General features: G+C 49.8%; 1 protein-coding gene across 2 annotated transcripts in view; it reads left to right on the top strand.

Moving 5' to 3' along the window:
* The window catches only part of PGF (placental growth factor), a 195919-nt gene that overhangs the window by 41717 nt on the left and 132324 nt on the right, over positions 1-21878 (top strand). Inside the window, exon 2 of one of the 2 annotated variants that reach the window (XM_085626739.1) lies at positions 12174-12267. The exons of the other annotated variant lie outside the window; for it this stretch is intronic. The gene's annotated coding sequence lies outside the window, so the exon portion shown is untranslated. The remainder of the gene's footprint in view (positions 1-12173; positions 12268-21878) is intronic. 2 annotated transcript variants of the gene reach the window in all.

The raw sequence follows: 21878 nt of genomic DNA on the forward strand, positions 1-21878 counted from the left end.
TAGTCCCTCCTTTTGGACTTTTGTAACCTCTCATAAGGACTGCCCGTGTTTTTTGTGCACTTACTCATCATTTTATTTACAATACCTTGTGGGCACTTTTTTTGTTGACTTTTCGCTTTTGAGTTAATATGCATGGCATTTACATTTCTTTTTTTTTTTCATGTGCTTTAGACACGTTCCGAGGGTGCCTGTTTCATGCACTTCCCCCTACTTTGACTTTCGAGCTAAGAAACACACACAACATTTGCATTTCTTTATTTTCTGCTCATTATATGCGTTCAGAGGGTGCCTGTTCTGTGCATTTCCATCTACTGCATGTTTTAAATTGGGGTGAACACTTCCCATTAGTGCTCATGTATTGTTCTCATGTTTAGTGCGCTTAATTATGCAGCTACCTATCACGCTGCACCCGCTTTATCACACAGCATGGTGGCCGCTTGGGGGGCCATGCACCTTTATTTGTTTTAAGTACTGTGCCTCTTCCCTCTATGAACTGAAGGCATGTTCCACCACCACCGTGAAACCCCCTGGAGGCAGGGAGCAAACAGAGCCGGCTGCTTAATTTGGCTTCCGTCCACTGCTGGTGATTTAATTTTACACATTGTTTTACCCTTTAGACGGCGTGAAGTGTCTTTTTGTGTGCTGTCTCACATGAAACACCCAGGGCAAGACCGCAGAGGACTCGTCCCATCCTAAGCCCCTCTCTATGGCATTCCCTGTATTAGCCTTTAGCATACATATCCAGCATACTGCCCAGCGTTAGAGTTAACCATGTGCATACACAAAAGCTCCGCTAAAATCAGTCCGGAAAATAAGGAATATTGTTGAAATGCTATGCGGCATCCTCCGGACATCTCCCTCTTCATAATGATCGCCACAACCGTTCTCAGCAGGATGCTTTAACATGCTGCACTGTCGTTTGCAGGGGGTAATGCGCTTCCAAGCACCACAAGTATTTCTTTACCAATATGTTACAAATAGTTGGTGAGTGCTCCACTGAATATGTAGATATATCATCGCCAAAATGTCGTAGTGCACACTTTCCCCATGCCTCTGTAGATTGTACCTCCGACTGCAGCCTTGCCAATATTTGTTTTTGGATCAGCGTTGCATCAGCATTTTAAATGTGTCCACAGATTTTTCCACTACCTGCTATTAACGTTTGCTAACCCTACTTTCAGAGCGGCATGTTTATCACATTCTCTTTTTTTAATAATGTAATCTTTTTCAATATTTTTAGTTATATTGTTGCACTAGCACAGATTTGTAAAGGAGTCCATGTGATCGTATGTATTTGTTTTTCTTAGCTTTTTTCGTATCTGCATTTCTTTCCATTTAGTTTTACTTGAGTTTCTTAAAATGACATGTCATATTCAATGCGTTACAATGTAAATTATGGTAATCCTGCAAAGCTGCATCCAGATGACAATATTGTGTTTGTGTTTGGTCGGATCAGCATCTTTTAGCTTTGGAGTTGCATCAGTGTTTTAATTTATGTTTGCTAACCCTGCTTTCGGATCAGCATGTTTATCACATTCACTTTTTTATAATGTAATCCCTGTTCATTATTTTTGATTGTATTATTGCACCAGCAAAGATTTGTAAAGGAGGCTGTACGACTGTATTTGTTAGTTATTAAACTTTCTTAGTATCTGTATTTTTTTTCGTTTAAGATTTTGGTTTACGTGAGTTTCTTTAGGCGGCATGTAGTATTCAAGGGGTTACAATGTAAAGTATGCATCTGTTTTTAGGCTACGGTTGTTTCCTATTTCAAAGCTAATAACAAGTTTGCATATATATAACCGGTTTGAAGTCCAGTGTGGCGTTATTGTCTTCAGACACACAGTTATGAAGAAAATAAAATATGCTGATTATGTACACTATATTTCTCTCTTAACACAAAGTTCTTTCTAAAACTCTGCCATGCGCCCTCTGAATAAAAATGCTCTCGCAGTGTTGAAAAATCACTCGCTCTTTATTCCAAAATGCTGTTCTATGTACCCTGCCTCTGTAACAATATAATTTATAGGAAGCACTTCTAAAAGTATCGTCATTTTTAGATCATTGGTTTTGCGTCGCCATTTTTAATGTTTCTTCGTTTTTTACGGTACTTACATCTGAATTTCTAATTTTTCCACATTTTACCCATGCTGGCATTGTGCTTCTAAGATCTATTTTTGGCAACAGTTTTTATTTTTGTGTTTTTCCAATCGGCATTATTTTCACATCAGGGTTGTATCCACATTTTTAATATTTCCCTCATTGCTGCTGGAGCTCATCACTCATGAGACCATCTTCCTTGGCGGCTAGTTATATACATCGAGCACTTCCTAGAAGTGCCTGCCAGCGCTCCGCCCGCTTTCTAAGCAGCTGCTATTTACAATAACAATAGCTCCAACTTTCACAAACGCAAGACCCATAGCATTGCAAATGCTTGTTTAACTTTTCTGTTGGGTCATCAAGAGAGATGTGCTTTCAGAACTGCTCTTTGGAAGAATCACGGTGAGCATTCATTCATCTTGACCCACTTTGTACTTTATGCCAAAGTAATCATCAAAACTCTGCTTTGCTACACAGCTGGGATTGTAATATTTTATATATACACCCTGTTCTAGATAACTAAGCAACTTTGTTAGTAGTTCAGTTTTTAGGTCGAGCCTAGACAGCCCTTGCGCTGTGTGGAAGATCTGTTATATGTACATTGTGGGATCTGCCCCCGGACTTGTCTGCTTCTGCCTTTGCTTAGGGACTTTTTTTTCTGTTCAACTGCCTCTTTTTAACTGTATTGATAGAAAACGACCAGTAGAGGTCAGTAAAATACCAGAATTGCTTTCTGCTTTTTCAACTGTCTCTAATTAACTGTCTTGATAGAAAACGACCAGTAGAGGTCAGCAAAATACCAGAATTGCTTTCTGCTTAGCGACTTCCTTTTTTTATTTTTCTGGCAGCTGCCGCTTTTTAACTGTCTTGATAGAAAACGACCAGCAGAGGTTAGTAAAATACCAGAATCACTTTAGCATTCCCTAGAATCCAGGCCATAGAAACTTGTCTTCCACGAGCATCTGTAGACAATAATATTTTTTTCAAATCTTGTATTTTCAGTGATATGACCACAGAAGGGGCTCATTTTATATTAAAAACAAAGCTTTGGACAATACAATTTCCTGGTGATAGACAGTTTTTCTCTCTATGTGTTCTCATACCAGGCGTGTTCTTCAGTTTGGTGTTTACTTTCCCTCTATGTTAAAGAACAGTAGATGGTTCAGCACCCAGGCTGATGTGCTGCATAGCTAAATACATATAAGGTCCCAAAGCCGAGACCGATTGCTTGGCAAATGCTTGTTATTTATTTTTTATTATGGGGAGAGGGATGTGCAGCCCAAATCCCCAAGCCTATTTGGAGTCCTTGGTACCCCATTCCCTACTTTTTAATGGGTAGGGGGGGTCAGGCTTCCTACCCAGAGCCTCTTCAAGACCAGGGGGCACTACCCCCAGGGGTGCTATCTTTTTAATGGGGAGGAGGATATGAGGACCCACTCTCCGGGCCTTATGAAGGGCCTTGGTGTGCCTATTCTCTGTAACCGATGCTTTTTTCCATTTTTGGGGAGAGTGCGTGAGGACCCCTTCCCTGGGTCTTGGAAGGACCAAGGGGACCTCTTCCCCAGGTAGCTCATGCTTTATTTTCAGGAAGGGGTGCTGGTCCCCACTCCCGAGTCTTGGAAGGGCCCTGTGGTCCCCATCTCCCAGGCCTGAATTTTTTTGTGGGAGTGGCCCTGGGCACCCCATCCTCTGGACCTGATGGCAGCGGTGTCCCAGGGAACCCATCCCCGGGACACTGCTGTTTCCTGCTGAACCCTCCCAGCAAGTGCACAGGTAGGGAGAACTTCAACTCCCTGCCTGCACTCTTGTGGGCAGGTAACACTAGTTTCCTCCCACCCAGCCAGAGAAGAGAAAAGCTCTCTCGCCAGGCAGGAACAATCAAATGTTGCTGGCTCCCACTGCACCCTAAATGAGTGCAGGCAGGAAAGCCAGCAGGGGCCCCATGGTGAGTCTTTTTTGGGAAAGGTACGAGAAAATTCGTCAAACGGCACCAAAGTTATAAGGAAATAAAAAAATCCATTTCCTCTGGAAATGTGGCCCTAACCCATTGGTGATAATTTTCACCACAATAAATAACCTATTTGATCAGTCGTGTGCTATAATTTAACATAAATTGCCAGCATACATTGCACCTTGCTAAACATAACCAATATTTTATACTGTCTTTATAAATCCTGTTATGTAGCATGTCATAGTAAGAAAATCATTGACAAGACGTTGGGGATTTTGCAAACTGACCTAGTGATTGGCTGGTGAATTGACAATAAACTCCCAAGTTCCATTTGAAGAAGAGATCCTCATGAAAGACAAGTTAACGAGAAGCCATTTTAATTTTGCAAAAGAAAAGAGGTGGTTGGAAAGTTAGAAAGGCTTCTTTTATTGTGGCAAATGCAAGAATGCTACATGTAAAACCACATATCCATTTCCCTTTTCTACTGCTGAATGAATTACTGTGAAAATGTGAAAAAAAATGTGTAAGGCAAGCTACATTCTAGAATGTTCTTTGTCATGATACTATATTGGCAGCAATGTTCCCTCCTATTCTTTTTCTCTGAGTGCGGCAACAGTGTGTTCATATGCCCAATTTTCATAACTGTGTGCGAAATCGAGAGCAGCGGTGAGTCTCTGTGCTACTGAATGTGGTGACTGATCGTCCACAACAGAGTGGTGCGGGGGGAGGGGCATGGATGGGTGTCATAGACAAGAAAGAGGCTGTGGCGACCCACCCAAGATGATTATTATTAGTAACTTCAGCAATATAAAATCTGCGTATAACCAGGATTCAGCTGCTCATTTTGGACTATGATTGTGGACGAAATGTCTTTAGCTTTAAGAGTTTGCAGTAGAGGCGCAAACCTACCTACTGTCTCCAGTGTGAAGCTTTGCTATATATAAGGTGAATTATGTTTATGATGATGGGTAGACTTCACTCCACTTAAGATTGCAGCTTAAAAATCACTGTAAGAGAACACTTTAAGTTTGCACTACATTGTACACTGCCATCTGCGCAGGAAGGCCTATTGTTCAACCAAGTTGCTCTTATATACACAGCGCTCCGGAAGTGTAGTGGCTGCGACCAGATGAGCTAGCCCCGGGAGATGGCAGAGGGTCTGAAATCCAAAAACAGTGCAACGGAGCGAGTGCACTTGAGAAACCCAACACCCGGTCAGAGCTGCATCCTTTAAAGGTGTAAAGTGATATTGAAAAGTGTTTCACCTTTGCACCACTCTTTCTACAGGACGCTCTGCAATCATGCTAGAATCATGCTAGGGTCCTGACTTTCACCCACAGAAAGTTTTACAGAACACTGCCAACTCAAGCAGACTCCAGCCGCACACATTCAGACGCTGCTGTGACTTTCATGTTTGGTTTGAACGTGAGAGCCATTCAAAGCTACATTTCCGGCATGAGGTCTTCCTCGCAGTGAGAGAACAGTCACCCGCCCTTCAGAGTGCACCTTTGGAACCCTCCATGCACATTGTTGTAGACAAGCCTGTCCCTGTTTCAGCTTTCTCTGTGCTGCACCAGGTGCACTGCCCCTGCACTGATCAGCTGCATTAGAGGATGAGGTTGTGAATGACCGAAGGATGCAAATAACACTGAGATCACCATATAAATATGTGTACTCTTAATTCAGTGCACACTTTCTTATTCTCACACTGGGGGGCTTTTCTCAGGATGCCTTTCTGCTGTAAAAAGAAGACAGGGGCACGTGATGTTTTATTGTAGTTTTTCTTCTGTTTTGAGAGGGATTAGGATCCCTCAGGTGCAGTAGAGGGGCCCTTCATGTAAACAGGAGACCGGGGGACCCCAGCAGGAGCAGCAGAGGTTTTATGAGATGCTAAACTCCTTAGCAGCACCTTTAATCTTTGTAGCAATGCTAATGAGGGAAAGAGGGGGAATGTAGTTAGTCGCCTACATGACCCAGCTGTAAAGTGGTGGGGGCGCTAGGCCCACATACTTTATAAATGAGCACACAGACACCAGATTGAGAGTAGATAACTGGCCTTGAGCACGTGCGCTCGGATTATCAGGGTCACCTGACTGGTGACGCCTGTGATGGGTGTGTATTTAGTGTGGGTTACAGCCTCAGAAACACTAGAATGTATCCAGACGGATACTACACCAGCAGCGGACCGGTCATATAGCCCTTCACGCATGCTGAGCCAAAGTTTTAGTTCAGCCCTGCCCACCTTAATGAAAGATACTTTCTGTGCGCGCTCCCTGTTTTGTGTGCGCCATGAAAAGAGAAGCTGGGTGGGCGCTCGAGCATGCAGTTTAGAGGGAACACACATTGGAAGTACTATTTTTCCTGCCAGAAAAGGGATACTTGAGCATTTTGGGTCAAATACGAATGTGGTAGGATACTCCACCGATCATACATTACAGGGAAAGTTTTGGCGAGAATTGGAGCTAGACCTGACGACTGTTGTATTAAGGGGTGTGGCGGACCGGCCACATTCTATCACACCCTGTGGACCTGCCCTCAGATGTGTACCCTTTGGGAGGCGGCCTCAGACCACATGCGCAAAGCTTTGGGGAAGGCCATAGAATTAACACCACAACTGGAAATGTTGAACATATGGGAGGAGACAGATCTCACGGAAGCTGAACAGCAGTTTACCACACTGGGCTTCACGCTGGTGAAACGAGAACTGGCTAGAGGTTGGGGGGGTGCATGCGCACCACTCGTCACTACCTGGACCAAAGCAATGGACTGATGCATGTTGGCAGAGACTGAGGTGTTCAGGGCTCGGGGATGTCCCAAGAAATGGGAGAGGAAGTGGTCACTTTGGAATAAGCATTGGGGGGATCTATGTGTGTCGCCTGTTGTCGAAATGGAGATGCATAGACAGGCGGGTTCTGTAGGGAAGGTTTAATATGCACAAGGGAATCAATGTCTATGCAATTATTTTGTTCGAAAATCTTAAACTTGTCGTCCAATCATGTATGTATGGCTAAGATTGAAACCAACAAACAAAGTGTTAAAAAAAAAGAATGCGAATGTGGGAAAAAATTATCCAGTAGCGAGACACTTTAAGGCCTGTCATAACAGTGATAACAGTCAATCACTAACGGTGATAACAGTTTATTGAGATATTTCAGAATTAGCTGAACCCATTAAGATATGATCCTAAATTGAACTTGGGGCAGCTAGAATAAAGATAAGTTCTTGACTTAGATAGTCTTCTACCGAATTGACTAAATGTGGATCATGAATTCAGAGCACACTTACAAACTAAGCCTGGGCGGAGTTCGGGGTAGCGGAACTCCATGAAGTGCAAAAAAAAGCTCTGCCGCGCTACGTGAAGCTCTGCAAGTGACGGAGTGCGTTAGATAAATGCTGTTCGCGATGACTTTCAATGCCAGATGCTAGTCCGCACTGTGCAATCATCGCGAAGTGCACAGCGCAAGCGGGCGCTGCTTCCTTTCTGCTGCCCGAGTAGATTTTTACTTGAGCAGCAGCTTTCTCAATGGGAACGGACAGTTTCTCAACGTGATGAGAAATCTGACTGCCCGCGTTGAGAAATCTCGCCGGGAGGTCGATTTATCACGCTCGTGATCGCCAACTTGATGTTGACCATCGCGAACGAGGAAAAATATAGTATGGGAGATGGATTTTCCACACTCGTGCTCACCAACTTGACGTTGGCGAACGCGAGCTAGGAAAAAAACACAGCTCCACTTTGCGAAGCGGAGTTTTTCGGACCTGATGGCTTGGTGGGGTCAGGTTAGTTTTAAGTCCTCAGGGTGTGGGGGGTACGTTTTAGGGCTCAGGGGGGGTAGTTGTTAGGGATAAGGACAGGTGGCATAGGGTGTTATCTTTACCACACATCCATATATCAGTCATGCCTTTACCACAAAATTGTGTGGTAATGGCATGAGTGGTAAAGGAATGCATTGTTCAGACTCGTTCATAGTTTAGGCAGCACGGTAGAGGCACGCGTGGTTTAGCCATGCATGCCTCTGTCATACAACCATCTTTACAGGGCATACCAGATGCATGTTCACAAAGAGCTTAACCTGCATTGGGAAGCACACATAGGTTTTTCTCACTCTTACACAAGAGATCATATTGAAAAGCATATGGAACGTGACATGCAGAGTTGTTCATGTGGAACCCACATCATGCACAACTTCTACACACTAATGATTCTGCCTATTCTCTTTCCATATCTCCTGACTCCCTTTAATCGGTCCCATCACTGTACTGAAACTGAGTTTCCAACAAGCACGCCAACACAAGGCATCATTGAATTGTCTGTTCAAGTCACACTTAAGGTGCCTGCATAACTTTAGGGCTATGCTCCTTTGCTCCCCAGTAAGGATGTCCTGTTCTGCTGGTTTGCATAATATCAGTGACCCGGAGCCACCCACCTGGCCTTTCCATAATGGTCAGCTGTATGAACAGTGCAGATTGCGCAGTGGAACCGCCTCAACTACTGGAAGAGGCAAGAAGAGTTAGTTATTCCAAGACAGGAGTCGCAAAGTAAGATAGACCATGATTGCATGTACTAATGACAGAGGTGGTGAGAAACAAAAGATGGGGATTGTACAACACATGGAGACAGGTAGAATATCTCCTGTGACAGAAACATATGTGAGAGAGTATAAGAGAGACAGCTTCGCTGGTGCTGTGACACTGAGACACCTACATGACCCTGCCACGGTGGTTGGCTTTATGGTCATTCCATGTTGCAATGTAGGCACATCTCCTCTGTTGGGACAGGCAGTGGGTGTGGCTGTGCCAACTGGTGCTGCAAGGTTAATAAAATCCATCAACTTGAAAACGGTATTTAGGTATTTTAATGGTAGGAGACATGGTTGGCGCTGCCGAGTGTTTGTGGTTTGAGGCATCACCAAGAAGAGTGGAACTGAACCATAATGGCGTAATTTGACAGGATGTGTGTGTGATATGATAACATGATGGAGCATCATTAGAAGGGTAGGCAGTTACATGTAGCTCTGGTCCTTACCCTGGCCTTATCACCATGCTCTCAGCAACAGAGCGGTCATGCAACTACAGGGGGCACATAATATTGATCATCTGCTGCAGCGCTGGGGTCAGTCGAAGAATTCTTCTGGGTCAGCCTCCGGCCAATGTACCTGACACCTGTATCCTGGTGCACATCTCCTTTACCCAGATAGTCTCTTTCTGCCATTTCTTTTTGACTCCCTCCACGTTGTGTCTCCAACCCCTTACATTCACCATGTCTCTGACATGCTGCCACATGGCCTACTTTTCAGGGGCACTGGGGTTGTGTGGTGGCAAACTGAATAGTTGTTCATAGTGATCCATAGCATAGTAGATCAACACTTTCACAACACTCCTCTTCTTCTTCAGTGCTTTGGACTCCATCTTTGTTGGTTAATATGGCACCACAGTGATCCAGAGAGGAAAAGGGCCAGGGAGGCTTCTCTCCTTATGTGTACGGGCCTGTCACTGGTGTCAGCTGTGTGATATATACTTCTTAATTTTACCATTTGCAGAATTAAAGTATTTACAATCATGTAGGTTATGCGATTCATGTTATGCATCCCTAATTTTATAGTCCTGAACATTTGCTAACGTATACTTTTTCAGACGTAGCTCCACAATTTGCACATGAATGATCTGCATATGCTAATTATGGGATGTCCTTCGTACGTCTACACACAGGTAAATATGCAAATGCATTTTCTGTGATTTTGGAGAAATCATAGCTTTATGTTGAAAAGGAGATATAGTTTTACTCAGGGCTTTAAGTGGGATGAAAAAACTGGAGGGGCTCTCTAAGGGGTGTGGTCAATGTAATTAAGGGTGTGGCTTAAAACACGTAACCAAAAAATCTGTGTTTAGCACAGTGTGCCGAACGACTTGTATTTTGCTGTTCCTGTCATTGCGAGGCTGGTTTTCAAGCTGGGGAGCGCAGAAGGCACAGAGGAAGATTCCTCTGCTCCCCAGCCTTTTATGGCCAATTTACACCAGACCGGTTCTAGCCGGCTTGGTGCTGGCCACTTGCGTGACCCGGAAGTGATTCGCTTCATTTCCGGGTCACGACCCATGACCCCCGACCAATCATGTTGGAGGCGCGCCTGTCGCGTCACTGCTGTGTGCGACAGGCCCGCCTCCCAGGTCGTCGGGGGCCGGCAGGACCGCCATATTCTCGGCGTGTCCGATGCCGGCCCCGCCTTTTCTATATCTCGCTGAGAAAGCCCTAACCTGCACTGGAGGGAGCTCCACCCCCGCCTATAAATGATCCAATCCCAATCCTCCCCCCCTTCCTCCAGGTCGTCTGCACCACTCAACCAAAAATCCTGGGGGTGGACCCCTTTTAGGAAGCCACCACCAGAATACACAATATAGCAACGCCAAAGATGATCAGGTATCTGGGTGGTGTTATTAGCAGTAGAAAGGGATAAGTATCCGAGCAACGTTATTAGCACTCTATACTGGTGGGCCCCGGGGGAAGCACAGTCGCAGACTAGTCTTCCCCCGGGGTCGTTCACGCAGGGGAGGACCAGGCAGGGTCAGGAGGTGGGTATAAGAACGCAGGGGAGGAAGGGAACTTCCTCTTCCTGCGTTCTCAGCACCATCGGGAGGGCAGTTTTTGGAAAGCGGGAAAGACAGATTAGGTTAGGCCGTTGGATGCACCTGGTTTGTCGAGCGAGGGATCGCGGAGCCACTGGCCGGTGGTGTCGGGCTTCTCGGTGTGCGATCGCTGGAGCGTTGATGGCGGACATAACTGCGGAGCAGGTGAGGGAGGCGTTGCACTTGCTGGGCCGGGTGGGTCGGGCGGATCTCTTGCAGACTGGGGTGCTGGGGGAGGTGTGGGTGGGTATGGCACGGGCCCCGCGGGCGGCTTCCGCGGGTGTTGCGGCGGCGGTGACGGCTTGCTTGGACGAGCCGCCGCCGTTGGGGAGAGGCGCGCGGGGGCGGGGATCGGGGAGCAAAGAGTCTACACGCGGAGGCCGGCGTAAGAGCCTGCCTCCAAGGCCTGAGCTTCCCCAACTGGAATTCCGCGCCCAGGGGGCGGGGGGGCCTTCCATGGTGACGGCTGCTGCAGGGGACCTGCTGACTTCTACTGGTGGGAGCGAGCAGGGAGGGCTGGGAGGGGGTGTGCCCGGGGGGCTACAGACAGGGCAGTTCATGGATGAGGAGGCAAGGGTGTTGGGTGGGGTGGGGGGGCCTGGGGGAGCTCCAGGGTCTGTCGAGGAGGCTTTACCTTTGGGGAGAAACACCTCAGGGGCATTGAAGGTCGTGAGTCATCGGGAGGACGCTCCCATTGACTTATCTAAGGGCTCTAGAGGGGGCACACCTGTGCCTACAGGGAGAGTGGTAAAGGCCGCGGACATTCAGGTCAGGTGTGAGTTGTGGGCCACGAGTCTTGGGGAGGCGCTGGCGGCAGGCATGTTGTCACCTATGAGGGGGGTCCCCCGGTGGGAGGCTTTAGCCTGGGAGGATAGGATCCGGAAACAGCGCCTATTGGTCCAGCACGCAGAAGCGCGCTGGGCGGAGATGGAGTCAGCCAGGGTTGCGGCAATCTAGGAAGAGGTGGCAGAGGGGCCTCCCACATCTACCTCGGAGGAGGAGAGGTGGGCGGAGCAGGAAGAGTTCGACAGGGCAGAGAGAGGCAGGTTGGGGGGCGGTAGTAAGCGGCCGCAGCCCAAGGCAGGGACGGCTAAGGCGGCTTTGAGGCCCGATGGTGCTGGGGCCTGCCCAGGTTGGAGCGACCTGGGGGGAGGTGGGGATCCAAGCCGGCGGAGGTCAGCGGAGTGCGGGGTGGCCCGGCGGGGCGCAAAACGGCCTCGCGATGCCGGCCTGAAGCAGCAGGGTGGTCCGCCGCGGCCATCCCTCCCGCGCGGGATCGGGCACCGGCGTCATGTGTGCAGAGTGGGGGGTGTTGTGAGTGACAGACAGAAGAAGGGTGTGAAGAGAGCGGTGAAAGAGGTGTTGTGGGCGCTGGCGGATGTGGGACATGAGGAGGAGTTGGACTATGATGAGGAGAGTGATGAGCTGGAAGACGGGGAGGTGAGGGATGACAAGGACAGGACGGGGGGTGCGGTCTAACAGTGGCATTGGTGTTTTGCAGGACCCCAAGTCTACGAAGAGCAAGGTGAAGGCTGCGACGGCTAAGACTACCGGCACCAGAGGACGGCCAGGAGAGGTGCACACATCATTGGCAGGTGAGGGTGCTTGGTGGGCAGTGTGGGATGGCGGGCCTCACGTGGGACGGAAGAAAGCTTGCCGGTCAGTTGGTGTCGGGGAGGGGTCTGGGAGGGCTGTGGTAGGTTTACCGAAACCTCTGCTTAAAGTGGGTGACAAATCGGACAAGGCAAAGAAGATGACCACAGCGGGTGTGCAGACAGATAAGGTAGAAGGGACGGATGGAAAAGGGGAGACTACGGAGGATAAATTCCAAAGAAAGTTACCCTACATGGGCCTGGCTATGCTCCTGGGGTCCCATTTGTCTGAAAAGTTAAAGAATAGGATCTGGAAACACGAGTATGTGGACGTGTTCAAGTTACTACACAGGGAGGTACAGGCCAAGGAGGGGTCTAAGGAGGAAGAATGGGAACTGACTAGCCGCCCCAGGGTTCCTGTGAATATGGAAAATTGGATGTCGGCGTTTCTCATTTATGCTAGTATTTATTGCGAGAAACACCTAGATAGGGCCATAGCGCTGCTGAAGTACATGGATATCATAAGAAAGGCCCAGATGCAATTTGGGGGCTTTGCTTGGCTGAGCTATGATGAGGAGTTCCGATCCAGGGTCAGCGTGAATCCGGACAAGCACTGGGGGGAAGTGAATCAAGAGTTGTGGATGCAGTGGATGGCATCCACGTACTCGTCGGCGCCTACACACACAGCCAGTGGCCTGCCGGTCACGTACAGGTCTTTTCCGCCACATCCCGCCCAAAGTGGGGCGGGGGGTATAACGCTGGGGTGGGGCCCACAGGTCAGCCCACCAAGCCAGGTGGTGGCACCACCGGAGCATGTTGGAGCTACAACAGGGGCTACTGTTCTCGGTACCCGTGTAAGTTCCAGCATGAGTGCTCTAAATGTGGGGGGGCGGCATGCGCTTACCCAATGCTTTACCTTGGTCACGCCCTCCGAGCAATGGTGAAATGCGAAGGGAAGGGGACAGTCTGGACAGAAGGGCACCTACACCAGTTAAGGTGGAGGAGATGGCCCCGTGGCTTTCGTGTTACCCGGACAGGGAGGCGGCTTTGAAGATTCAGTGGAGTTTCACGGAAGGTTTTCGGGTGGGCTATCAGGGACCTAGGGTGAGGAGATATGCGGACAATTTGAAATCGGCCAAAGAATTGCCAGGGGTGGTGGCGGCCAAGTTGATGAAAGAGGTGGAGGAAGGGAGGATTGCGGGCCCGTTTGTCAGCTGGCCGGTTGATGATTTGATCATCTCCCCATTAGGAGTTGTGCCAAAGAAGGAGAAGGGTGAGTTTCGCATGATACATCACCTGTCGTGGCCCGAAGGGCGGTCTGTGAATGATTTCATCGCTGAAGCAGACTCGAGGGTGCTCTATGCATCGATGGATGATGCTATCCGCCTAGTGAGGGTGTTTGGGCCGGGGGCGGAACTGGCTAAATGTGATGTAAAATCTGCCTTCTGCCCACACACCCTGCGGATTTCTCTCTGCTTGGGATGCAGTTTGCAGGGGCCATCTACGTGGACAAGGTTGTGCCCATGGGGTGTGCGATTTCTTGCGCGCTTTTCGAGATATTTAGCTCAATCTTGCAGTGGGCCTTTACACAGATTAGCGGGCATCGTGACGTCACTCATTATCTGTATGATTTCCTGTTTTTGGGAAAGGCGCATTCCGGGGATTGCGGCAGGGCCCTGTCGCGGTTCCAGGAGATGGCGCACCGGTTCGGAGTCCCTTTGGCGCCTGAAAAAACGGCTGGGCCTAGCTGCTGCATGACGTTCCTGGGAGTGGAGCTGGACTCAGTTCAGTGGGTGGCTTGACTCCCCGAGGCGAAAGTGGCGGAAATGCGGGCTTGCCTACTGTGGGCGATTGGTGAGAAGCGGATCGCGTTGAGGGCAGTGCAACAGCTTCTGGGCTTTCTGAATTTTGCATGCCGGGTGGTAAGGGCTGGACGGACTTTCTACAGGCGGCTCGACATGGCCATGTCGGGGGCAATTCTTCCGCACCACAGGGTTCAGATTTCCATGGGGGTCCGGGCAGACTTGAGGACATGGCTGACATTTTTGGCGGATTTCAATGGGGTGTCACTGGACTTTGAGGACGAGAGGATGGTTTGGCAAGTACAAATGTATTCAAATGCAGCCGGGGCGGCAGGTTTGGGGATTTTCTGGCACGAAGGTGGTGCGCAGAGGAGTGGCCAGCTCACTGGGTACCTCAGGGGAGGTGCATTGTGTTTCTGGAATTTTTTCCATTGTTGGTGGCTCTGGAGGTGTGGGGATCCGAGTTTCAGAGCAGGTCAGTGCTGTTTCATGTGGACAACATGACAGTGGTCGAGTTGGTCAACCGACAGAGGGCGAGGGATCTGAGAATGCTGCGACTGCTGAGGAGTTTCATGTTGAAATGCCTGAGGTTGAATGTGGTTTTCAGAGCCAAGCATGTCCCTGGGGCGAATAATGACATAGCGGATGCTTTGTCTCATTCGCAGTGGCAGCGGTTCCGGAGATTGGCACCAGGAGCGGATCAGTGCAAGACCGAGCTGCCGGACGGCATCTGGGCCTTGGGGGAGTGAGGGTGAAAGGCTTGGTGGAGAAGTCTGTAGCTGATACCACAAGACGAACATACAGACTGGCATGGGCGGAATTTGGAGCCTTTATGGGATGGAGCGGGGATTCTGCTTGCGGAGATCGGTCAACGGTAGAACAAGGAGTATTGCAGTTTGTATTGCATTGCATTGACAAAGGGCTGTCTTCTGCGACGATTGCAGGCAAACTGGCGGGAGTGTCGTTTTATTGTTGCTTGTTTTTTGGTTTTGACCCTACCAAAAATGTGATTGTTAGTAGTGTGCTCAGAGGTTGGGGCAGGGAATGTTGGGGTGGTAGGGCGTTGAGGGAGGCGATTATGTTTGATTTGTTGGTCAGGTTGGTTGAGGTTTTGCTGCTGTGTTGTTATGACACGTGGGAGGTGCGGATTTTTCGCTTGTGCATGGTATGGATGTTGTTTGGGGCCTTCAGGGTCTCCGAGCTGCTTGGGAATGCGAAGGATGGGTGGCAGAAGGTATGAGGAGATCTGGTTGAATGAAGGTCACCTGGAGATTTGGTTGGCCCAGTCCAAGACAGTTCAGTTGGGGAGGGGCAAGTGGATTTGGTTGTGTGAGACGGGGGGCGAGGATGTGTGTCCGGTGTCTGAATGGCGAGACTTTTTGCGGACTGCGAGGGCTATGAGTGGTGAGATATTTTGTCACGCGTCTGGGGCTAAGGTGACGACGGGCCAGTTGTTGGCGGTGTTGCGTATGGCATTGAGGAGGTTGGGGTTGGACCCGGCGGGTTTTGGGACGCATTCATTCCGTATTGGCGCGGCGACGGCAGCTGCGAGGCTGGGGTGGTCCTGGGACAGGATTCAACAGATTGGGAGGTGGAAATCTAGGTGCTGTGAGCTTTATGTTCGGAAGTAGGGGGCTTGGTGTAGGTTTGGGGGGCTCAGCAATGGGGGATCGTTTGGCTGTGTTACTAACCTCTTTTTCTTCCGTAGGTTGCGTGGGTGGCCCGGGGGCCAAGATGGTCACTTGGATTGTGGGGCATTTGTTCGTGCATTGAGCCTCCAAGTATGCGGAGCAACAGGTGTACGGCCGTATCCTGGGACTCAAAGGACAACATCATGAGGTGCACTGGTGGGGAAAAGGGGGAATGTGATGGGGGGCACTATTGCCCTGGCTCGTGAAAATGGTTCCCCAGAAGGGATGCCCTGATCTGTTGATCATTCACTTGGGAGAGAACGATTTGATTCGGCTGTCGGGTTTGGCGCTCTTACGGCTGATGCAGAGAGACTTAGAGGTTTTGAAACACAGATTGGCTGGGACATCCATTGCCGGGACTAAATTTGTTCCAAGGAGAGTATGGAGGGGGGCGATTAAACACGGGGCTGTGGAAAAAGCGAGGAGGAAACTCAACAGGGTGATGCGTGTTTTTTGCGGGACATCAAAGTAATTGCACACCCTGGACTGCGACTGGAGGAACCACTACTGTTTAGGGATGATGGTGTGCATCTTTCACGATTGGGGAACGCGTATTACATGATGGAGATGCGGGATGTGGTGAGCAAGTTGTGGAATGAGGTGATTTGGTGTCACAGGAATGTTTGAATGGATGGGGCGGTTGGACGCGCAGTGGGACCTCGGGGGGGGGGGGGCTGGTAACCGCCCTAGATGGGGGTTCCCTGGTTGGCGATACTTGGGAGGGGTGGGGGAGTCAATAGCGGGCGTACCCATCCCTCGGGGGGAGGGGAAGAGTGAATGGCGGGGGGGAGATGGAGGCATGAGGGGAATGCCAGGTGATACTGGGGGGATGCTACGAGAACGGTGGAAATGGATGAAGAATGGAACGGGGCATGGAGTGGTAGAAGTGAGTTCGGAGAGGGTAAAGAGAGTGAATGGATGAAGAGTGATGTTGGGGGGTTGTTGGGATTGTTGTTGCTGTTATTTTGGTTATTGATCATGTTGTGCTGCCTGGTCCTAATAAATGGCCTTTTACGCTTAAGTTACCAGCGTGGTCTGTTTATTGCGCGATGGGTGCTGTTATTCGGAGGCATTGAGCAGACGGCAACATTTCTCTATAAATGGCGCCGGACTCGTATCACTCACACGAAAGGTCGGTGTCGAGTGTCGGCAGAGCAGCAGTTAGTTGTCTAAGCCCTAGTTACCGATGGAGGGTGGAGTCAAACCGCGCTCGGCTGCAGTTGGTGTCATGGCGGCTTGAGTTAAGCCCTCGAAGAAGCGAAGGATTACCCCGGTTAGGCCGTTGGTCACGTAGGCGCCGCTGGTATGTGTCTGCCGCCGCACACCCCTGATCCGTTATTGTCTTAGCAAGTCATTTATTTTGATTTCCTGGCTTCCCTTTACAAGTTGCTGCCTTGCGGTTCGGTTGTGGGTCAATGACTAATCCGTAACCTTCTCACAAGATGTTGATTTAAACTCTGAAGATTCGGCTTGTGCGTGTTGGAAATATTTCAAAACTGCCAGTCAGCGCAGAAGCAGCTGGCTGTGGATGTAACAGAACGAGATGAAATCAGCAGAGGCGCCGGAAGAGGAAGCCAATAAAGTGTAAGGGCGTGAGGAATTAAGAAAGAAATGAAAAGTGAGCCGGCCACATGACATCTGTGGCTCAGGGGCGCAGAGGACTGCTTCACAAAGCAATTTATTTCCCCGTGCAGATAAAGCCCACGTGTGCAACTGGCTTCATTTACAAGTGCAAGGAATCCACAAAAGGTGATTTGCACTCGTAAATCGATTTAACTGTGTTTTAAAGGGTGACGTTTATGGGGTAATATAGTCTAGATCGTGCTCCGGGGAGAGGATGCCCTTAAAAGATTTTCTCAAACCTTTTTCCTACCCATTTAAACCCTGCACAGAATTTAATAATGATTCCTGGCAAAGGAAGTGGAAAATCCCTTTCCAGAATGCGAATGGGAGTGTACCATTCCCAGAATGCAGGGGTGGGTTTCTCCATGTGGAGAACACTTTCCCTCATGGATGAATACAAGTGATTGCAGAGATGCGATGTCGTTTGTCCAAGCATACTTGTTGTACCCTGCGTTATTCTTGTACTCCGTGTAATTGCTCCTACCCTGTGGCTTATTATGACTGTGGAAACTTCTCCCCATAAACAATTATCAAAACTCCTTGAAACCTGCGACTGTTGCAAATGTTCTAAAGAACTCCTGTGAAGGTATGGGTTTCCTCATATTCGTTCATCTGCACCGATGTGAGAGTGTTATCCCGTGTGTGCAGATTTACGTATATTTTTGTGAATTGGGCCCAGACCATGGTTACTTATCTGGCTGGATCAGGAAACGCAGGGTAGGGCAGAATGCACAGGAGCACGAAGGTATGACTGTTGTCAATCCAGAATTGTGAGCTTCGGAGCCATCTTTTATTAGCCCGCTCACCTGTCTCTACATTGCCGGTCGATGGTGCATAGAGGTTTGGGCATACATCGGCCATTGGCAAAGCTAGTGGGTCTCACCTATGGGAATTATTGGCTTTGGCAACAATTTGCAACCATGCTGTACTACAGCACAGCTGCTATGCAGCCTGCATTAAAATTAAAAAAGCGTTATGACGCAGCCAGTAATAATGCACGTTTTTCAAGCACTGGTCATGTCCAAATGCTTTTTAAATTATTTTTAGCCATGCGCTTCCCCATCCTTTCTCAGCTGACCTTTGCCCCCACCAGCATCCACCTCTCCTGCACTCCCTCCTTCTGTGTTGCCAAATGGGGGAGTGGGTTGGGTAGAAGCAACAGGAAGGGAGTGTGGGAGGAATAGATGGATGCAGGTGTGGTAGAAGACAGGCAAGAAGGGATGGGGGAGCACCCTGACAACAGGGGTTGGGGAAGGGGCTAGGATGAGCACATGAACCACAGAGGCGGGGGTGGAAGGGACTAGAACAAGCACATGGCCAACGAATAGTGGAGTGGTGTAGAGTGGAGTGATGTAGAGTGGCATAGAATAGAGGGACATAGAGTGAAGTATCGTAGAGTGGTGTCGAGTGGAGTGGTGTTGAGTGGAGTGGCGTAGCTTAGAGTGGAGTGTTGTAGAGTAAAGGGTTGTAGAGTAGAGTGTCATAGAGTGGGGGGTTTCATAGAGAGGAGTAGAGTAGAGTGGCATAGAGTAAAGTGTCGTAGAGTAGTGTAGGGTGTCGTACAGTGTCATGGAGGGCTGTAAAGTGGAGTGGCGTTGAGTGACTTAGAAGGGTATAGAGTGGAGTGAAGTAAAGTGACATAGAATGGAGTGGAGCAGAGTGGCCTAGATGAAGTGGAGTAAAATGTCATAGAGTGGAGTGGCATAGAGTGGAGTAGAGTGGAATGGAGAAGAGTGTCATAGAGTGGAGTGGCCTTGAGTGAAGTGACAGAGTGGAGTGCATACAGTGGTGTGGAGTAGAGTGTTGTAAAGTGGAGTAGAGTAGAGTTACATTGAGTGAAGTAGAGTTTCGTATAGTGGAGTGGCATTGATTGACGTGGCATAGTGGGGAGTGGCGTAGAGTGGAGTGGAGTAGGGTAGTGTGAAGTGGAGTAGACTAGAGTGGCCTGGAGGAAAGTAGTGGGGAGTAGAGTGTTGTGGAGTGGTGTATAGTGGCATGGAGTGACGTACAGCAGAGTGGCATAGCGTAGAGGGGAGTAAAGTGTAGTGGAGTAAAGGGTGTGGTAGCGCACTTTCTCCCTTTCCCGACAAAGGTCCAGAAAAAGCTATCAACATACTACTCACCATACACCTGGAGCAGAACCTTCTTCTTGACACCTCCCGGTCCGGATTCCACAGCAGTCACAGCAATGAGACCACCCTGCTCGCAGCCACCAACAACATCCAAGCCCTCCCCGAATAAGGAGAGACGGTGGCCTTGATCCTCTTCACTTCTCGGGGGTATTCAACACTGTTACCCACCATACGCTGATTGCAAGGCTGCACAACATCGGCATCCAAGGGGACGCTCTCAGATGGATCGCCTCCTTCCTCATTGGAGGAACACAGAAAGTCTGCCTACCTCTTTTCACCTCTGTGCCCAAGGAAGTCATCTGCAGTGTCCCCCAAGGCTGAACCCTCAGCCACGCCCTCTTAAACACCTACATGACACCCCTAGCTAACATCATCTGATTCAATTCATTATGGGAGCGATGAAGTGAACACCGATTTCTTCATATTTTAAACTAATCCCTTTGCAATTACTTCATCTCAAGATCCGAGTGCTACCCGAAAACGTGGTCAGCCCTAAGACACGCTGTTATGAAATATGCAAAAACCTGGAGCGAACTGCCGCTCCAATCCGGATGCACATCCTGCCAGACCATGCCATCCTGCCAGACCATGCCAAAAACCTCAGCATCATCCTGGACAGCAAGCTGACAATGATGTACCAAATCAACATGGTACCATTTGCCTGATTCTCCACTCTTGGCATGCTACTAAAAATCTTCAAATAGCTACCCCTGAGCACAAGATGCACCGCCACTCAAGCCCTCATCAGTAGCAGACTGGACTACAGCAACACTCTCTACGTGGAGATTGCCGCACACTTCCTCCAGAGACTATAGACCATTCAGAATGTCGCAGTTAGACTCGTCCTCCCCCGACGGACCCACATCACCCCTCATCTCAAAGATCTCCACTGGCTCCCAGTACAGAAGAGTTGCAAGTTGAAGCTGCTGACTCCCACATACTAGATCCTACACAACCAAGAACCCGCCTACATCAACCACCGCCTGAACTTCTACCAACCACCCACACAACTATGATCTCTGTCTCACTCCGTTAACCAGATACATGAGCAGAGGGCGTTGCTTCTCCCTCGCAGTAAAGACATGGAATGGCCTCCGTCAGCAGCTCCAGGCCTCCCCGTCTCTACCGAAATTCCAAAAGGTGCTCAAGACTTGGGTATTCGATCTAATCCCTCGGACCCTGCAAGCACCTAGATACACTCTGGTGACAAGTTGTGCTATACAAATCTTCTGATTGATTGATTTCAGACAAAACATTTTCAATTGAAATGACCATTACATTTGCACAGACATACAGTTTTACTGATAAAACTATGCAAACAGGAGGAGCCTAGCGCGCAACCAAGATGGCCGCGTAGGTGCGAGGCTCCCGAGGACCTCCGCGACCTCCTGAATTAATCCTGGCGATATCCTGTCCTTGTTGAGGGGACTGTGTCGGTGAACCCGAGCTGAGGCGCCACCCGTTTTTTGGGCTCGAATCGGACCCCGAACACCGGTGGGAGCATCGATTGAAGGTTGCGGCCTTCTCCTCGCCGGCCCCCCGGATTGGAGTAGTGGGGCGATCCGGGGACGAAGTGAATAACAGCGGCGAGCGGGGCTGGGCGACTCGCGTACCCCGCACTTTCACTTTCGCTTTTGCGCCCTCCTTGCCTCAGGCGGGGTCGGGCTGCGGAGCGGGGTGCGGTGGTGTCGCCTTGTCCAGGTGCCCGGCTGACCCGCCGGCGGTGGGTTGACCCGCGGCCCGGTGGTCGCCCCCGCCCCCCCCCCTGACACCCGTGATTTGGTGTGGCGGCCCGTCTGGAGATCTTGGCACGACGGTGGAAAGGCCAGCATGTCCACCAAACAAGATGGCGACCGGGCGAAGATGAAGACAACCCGCCGTGGCACGGCGCACCAGGCCAATAGTATGGATCGCTATACGCTCCAGAAGGGTTCTCCGGAGACATCGCGGTCATCCCTGGTGGGCCCGATGGAGGCTCCTGCCCAACCGGTGGATCTGACCCTCCGGGACGTCATGGGCGCCATCGCAGAGATGAAGGCCTCAGTGGACCAGCGTTTCGATACCTTGGCGCAAAAAATTGACTCGGTCCTGGTGGATGTGGGCCTTGTGAGGGCAGACTTGTCAAAAACGAACGACCGAGTTGACTCCCTGGCCCACACCACAACGAGCCTCACTACGGACGTGGTGGCCCTCCAGAAGGAGGTGCGCCGGCTTGGCCAGGCGAGCGCCCTGATGGACCGGCGACTGGAGGATTCCGAGGGTCGGGCCCGGAGGAACAATGTTCGCATTATTGGTGTGCCGGAGGGCCGAGAGGCGGAGGCGGCAGATCTCTTCGTGGAAGAACTGATCCTGACCCATCTCCAGCC

Source organism: Triturus cristatus, chromosome 9, assembly GCF_964204655.1.
Source record: "Triturus cristatus chromosome 9, aTriCri1.1, whole genome shotgun sequence".
NCBI lineage: Eukaryota > Metazoa > Chordata > Amphibia > Caudata > Salamandridae > Triturus > Triturus cristatus.